We start from the raw sequence: 6,000 nt of genomic DNA, 5'->3' as shown, positions 1-6,000 counted from the left end.
TTGAACAGGTGAATATTTTTTATTATTAAGACAGCTGATCCCAAAAATCTATGAGAAAGGTTGAAACATGTCTTTATAAACTCTAAATGATAAACACTCGCAGAAGTGTAGGAATATTGAACCATAAAGCACCAGTCGAGATCTTTTGATGTGAGTTCCAGGTTTTTAGACGTGAGCACCCACAAAACTGGAGGAAAAAGAAATGACTGACTCAATCAATTACCTGAGCTCTTTTTGTTCTCTGTAAAAGATTCATTTCCTGTTTCTCTCACCTTACTGACTGTACGTCATAGATATATATTCTGCAGATGTGCACAGTTTGCTCCGCCACATCATCCACCTGCCACAGCGCAGCAGCAGCACATTACTGCTTCACAAATCCACAGCTGCTTTATGAGACGGCCTGAACTCCAGGGAGTGCCATCTTTTTTTTTAGAGGTCTCACACACGTCAGTGAGGAGCAATAAAAGACGGAACAACACAAGTTCCCATTTTCACAGGAAAAGAGCGAAGGAGGAAGAATATGAGGGAATTGGCCAGAGGGAGGCGAGGGTATGTGAATTAGGGCTTCAGTGTGTGTGTGTGTGTGTGTGTGTGGATTTGTTCACTTCTTTAATACGATGACACCAGGCCAGCCAAGGCCATTATCGCCCTGTAGACTGCTCTGAACACCGACAGAGAGTCAGAAAGAGAGAACCCCCCACTTTAATAAAAGGAGCTCTTTCCATTGTGTGATTAGAAATATCATTTCCTGATGCCCGTCTTCTTCCCCCATTAAATTGGTCCGAGCTGAGCAGGGATAGACTGTATGTGTAATATGCTGCTGGGGAGGAGGACTGTAAAATAACTGAAGTGATAGACAGGGAGCTGCTGCAGCCACACACACACACACACGTATCTCCATGCACACTGGTGCACTTGGTAAACCTTGCGATGTGCAGCCGCTTTAATCTGAATCGTCTGCTTCTGCTTTGATTTGCTTCCATGAGTTTAATCTCCTGCCTCTCCAGCCTGTCCCTCAAAGAAAACAACCAGCAGCTTTCGTCGACAGGGCACCACACACACAGTTGGCCACACACCCACACACACGCACCAGGTGACCTACATAACAAACCCGATCGCCATCATTAGCAGTGTCTCCTGGTATCAACATTATTCATGTATTTACAGCATAACTGAGTGGACTGTCACCTTCAGACGATTCTTTATTGCCTTTACTGTAATTATTACTTTCAATTAGCATCACATCCTAATTATTCATGATGCCAATTATCATGTCATTCCTCATGTGTATGTTAGCATCACTGCGATTACTATTATTAAACAGCTCATCTCAGTCTGTCTGCGTGATTACATTATCAACCAGAGGAGAGACGGAGGTTTCGGACTGAAACAGACTCTCCTTTCCAGCTGAGTGGGGGAGATGGTCTGATAAGTGGGGAGGTAATAAATTGCCTGATCCTGCAGAGAGCAGCATGCAGACAGCCTCTCTCTCTCTCTCTCTCTCACACACACACACACACACACACACACACACACACACACACACACACACACACACACACACACACACACACACACACACACACAGTTTTCCTCTCTCTGTTCAGCCCCTGTGGCCAAAAAGGCATCTGCTGCTCATGCTGATGTCATCTGGAGATAATAACCGGACCCTGCGTGGCACCGGACCACAGCCAGCACCTCGGGACCCCCTCCACTCTGCATGGGCTTACTGAGATCTGGCAACCCGTATCTGGGGGGGGGGGGGGGGGGGGGGGGGGATCTGGCAACCCACTGCCAGGCAGAGAGGGTGGGGGAGACGTGCAAAGCTTAGCTGCTGGGCTGGCTGAGGAGGAGGAGGAGGAGGAGGAGGAGGAGGGCGGGGGCAAGAAGAGTGAATAGTTAAGTTTCTCAGGGTGTGTTCAGGGTCTGGTAACATATAACCAGAATGAATCTACAGCTGCTGACGGAGCTGAGGGAGCAGCTCCACCTGCAGCTGAGGGAGATATTTGACAGAGAGTGAACAGGTGAAAAAGCCAACATGTTACTGAGAACTCAGCGTGAATATGAAAAAAGAGAACAGCCATTAAAAAAAAAAAATCTAATTTTTATTTCTTACTCCTCTCCAGTATTTTAATCCTAGGTATCAAAATTAATTCTTGACTGTCAGGGTGTACAGAAACTGTACAACTGGCCTCTATTTAACATGAGCAAATATATGATGACTTGTAATGATGATCATGATGATGCAGTAACACAGCAGCCATCAGCCGTGCTGTTTACACTAGGGCTGCAACGATTAGTCGTCATCATCGACTACGTCGACAATGAAAATTCATCAACGCAAATTTTAACAGTCAACGCATTGTATTATTGTTTTTATTGTCGTTGTCACATGGTGAAATCAAATACCAGGGGGTAATACTCATTTGTAACTTCAGTTCACAGCATGAGGTGCTGTGTTATTGGATACTTTTATGGGAAAAGATCACTAAGTTCATACGTGAGGAATATTGATGAGGAAAAATCTCCACTTCCAGAGAGCGCTGTGCACTGACGGAGGCTCTGCATCTCCGGCTTGGACAGCCTGACAGCTCCCGGAGTTTAGCGTCTGATAACGTGATTTAGAGAGTCTCCTTCACTCTCTGTTACCGACAGTTTTTCAGGATCTGAGTCACAAACTAGTGTCAAAACTCCCCTAACTTTTGAAAAGAGAGGACATTTATTACTCTCAAGCTCACACTGCAGCGGTAACACTCAGCGGTGAGGAGGAGGGGCGGAGTGCGCATGAGCGAAATAGCGCATGTAGAGAAACAAAACTAAACTTTTTTTTTTTTTGTATAGTAGGCTACTTATATTTTCTATGTCATCATGAATGAAATAAAAACAAACAAACAAACAAACATGACATAGGGCTGACCAATCAGATGTAAGAACCTAACTCTGGGTAAATGCAGTGAAAATGCAACACACAGGTTGAATTATAAAGGTCTGCACATTTTAAAGACCAAATTAGGTTGAAACACAAAATAATTGTGATTAATTGACCAATTGAAAAAATAATCGATAGATTAGTCGACTTTTAAAATAATTGTTAGTTGCAGCCCTAGTTTACACCCTGCTCGGCTGGTAGAGCTGAAGCCGTCTGGCTGATCAGCCCGACTGCTGAGATTACTGCAGAACTCTGGATATTTAAGACACATGGGGATGCAGAAGGGGCAAAAAAAAATGCTGCTACGAAACAGCTCTGGTGGAAGACAATAGAGACTTTTGGAGAGGAGATATGAGATTTGTCTCTTCCCTCTTAGTTGAAGCAACATGAGCTCTCTGGTAAATAAGATTGATAAGCTAACAGAAGAATCAGACAGAGTTTGGGAATGCAGTATATGGTGTGTCCTATGGAGACGTGGCTGCATTAGGATATTCCTGACCACGCTGTCTCCTTCAATGGCTTTAATGGCTGCCTGGGATTGCACCAAGATCAACTGACATCATGGCTTTTGTTCATAGATTATCCCAACTGGTCTGTGATTCTTACTTAATTCAATGTTATTTTATTTTATGTAGTATTTATTCCTTAATTATTTGTACTTTCATATAACTTTATGGTGTGTAAGTCCAACCGTAATGACCAGTGTTGGGAATAATGGTGTTATAACTAATAGCGTTACTAGCACTGTTACTTTTTAGCAGGAAATCTAACAAATTAATCTAATCTAACCATTTCAATGGTTATAACACTGTTACCGTTACAGTCATTGAAATGTGGCCTGTTACTATTTATCCGAGCAGGCTCGCTCAGCCAGGCACAAAGAGGAGCTGCAGATAACATGTAGGGAAAAGCGTCAGACACACAAGTAATGATGAGAACAATCATGTTGACACGTCTTTTAACAAAGAGCTGAGGCTAAAGTCAACTCTTTAGTAACAAATATCACACATCTACATGTGTGCGTCTGTGTAACCTGCAGTCAAAGAGGATCTCCTGCAGCGTCTTTGGATCAAACCAACTCCAGAGAGAGGGGTGGATGCTTTTGGAGGTTTGAATGTAACACAAGTGGCCGACTTCTTTTGACATTAAAAAAATATTAGAGACAACAGGAGCAGACTTAAAAATAAAGGGTTTATCTGGAAAAATTACAAGTCAGAAGTGGAGTAAGGGACAGGGTTAAAAAGCGGGAGAATCCCTCCTAAATCAGGAGAGTTGTCAGGTCTATCTGACCTAGCTCGCTCATGATATGCATAAGTCTGGAGCAGTCTGTTGGGTTAAAACCATAGACTTGTTCAGCTCGAAGTGAGGTTTCCACAAAAATTGCTCCCCCTGGTGGCTGGCTGCAGTATAGGTTTAAAAATCAGGCTTTCCAGCCATTCCAGATGGGTTGTGGTCAAACTTTGAAAAAATAATACTCCTCGTAGAAATGTTTCTCAAGTCCGATTGTTGTGGTGATTTGAAGATATCATTTGGCTGTCTTGTATCCAAGTTCTCTTTTTTTCTGAAAAGTTTCGTTTTCATTAGTTATACAAAGTTAAAAACAAGGCTTTACGTCACGTTTAACGATGATTGACAGCTGCCGTTCTTGCGTATTTTTTTCGGGGATTGTAAAATATGTCGGGAGGTAGAGTCAAGAAGTGATTAGACTCTCAAAAGAAAAAATAAATATCATTTTTGTCACCCAGCTCCACTCAGAATCCCTCACAGTCTCTACTGTGCAGAATCTGGCTCCAAACTGCTACAACGGCTGCGCCTGTGACAGAGTATTTTGGCTTCAAAACCGTACAATGGTAAATGGCGGAGCCACGCTGTCCACTTTATAAACAGTCTATGGTTAAAACTGGTGGTTTTTTTTAGGACGGGAGTAAACAGACATCACTACAGTGTCAAAAATGTTAATCGCAAGAACATACATGTGAACATTATGTCCAAGAGCTAAACCTGTTAAAAAACTGAATTCTTTTGCAAAATTCAAAGTTTTTCAAAAAAGTAATGCAATAATTACTTTTCCTAGTAAATAATTACATTTATGAAGGAGCAATTCTGTTACTAATTCAATTACTTATTAGGGAAAATAATGAATAACTGTAACTAATTACTTTTTTTAAGTAATTTGCCCTACACTGATAATGACTGAACAACCCCTGAGCTAAATATCCGGTTTCTGATTCTGATATTTGTATTTAGATGGTGACCACTAAAAATGCCCCAGCTGGAGGTTGGTAGAGTGGGTTAAAGAATCTGTATCAACAGATATTTCTGAGGTTGGAACTTAACAAAAAGAGGGTCACACTGAACATGCTTCTAGGAGCTCAAAGGTCATTATCTGTAAATGCTCATATTATATTCCTTCAATTTCAATCTGCGAATTTGTTCTTTTTTTACCCTTTGAATTTTTAATGTAAAAAAATACATATTTTTGAAACAGTCTGACACTATCCAATATTGTTTTAAGCATCCTCTCTAAACCCCCCCATTGACAGTTGTTGATGGTCCCACATCTATTAACTATTATCAATATACCTAACCAAACTTTGAATAAAATACCCAACTGAACTCTGAGCACAAACGTGTCTGTGTGAGTTTTTGTGGATTAGTGTAACCACAAGCATATCTGGGCTATGAAGCGGCCATTCCAAGCATTACTGCAGCCGCAGTCATTTCAGCTAAAGGCCAAAGACGACAGGTGTGGAGGTTCAAGTGACCGAACCCTCTGGTGACCGCTAATTATGACTGAGTCTGTCAGCAGCAGAAGAGGGAGTGAAGGAGACTGCTGTTCATCCTACATCTGTTTCAACCATCACTGTAACGAGGAGTATTTTACACATCATCAATAATTACCACATGTAGACATTGACTGCTCTGTGAGAGAGAAACCCTGTCGATGAGTTTGTGAAAGCCAACACTGAAATCTGGAAATGTCACAGCAGCTGATAGACTTTAACATAGAGGAAACAAAATGTATCCATGTAGGTGACATTTAAAAAATGTGCCTTTAGACTTGCGTT

This window comes from Halichoeres trimaculatus, unplaced genomic scaffold (genome assembly GCF_033239565.1).
Source record: "Halichoeres trimaculatus isolate MK-OKI-2021-1 unplaced genomic scaffold, fHalTri1.1 fHalTri1_scaffold_2, whole genome shotgun sequence".
Classification (NCBI taxonomy): Eukaryota; Metazoa; Chordata; class Actinopteri; order Labriformes; family Labridae; genus Halichoeres; species Halichoeres trimaculatus.
The sequence above is the reverse complement of the archived record's forward strand: the minus strand, read 5'-3'. Positions refer to the sequence as shown.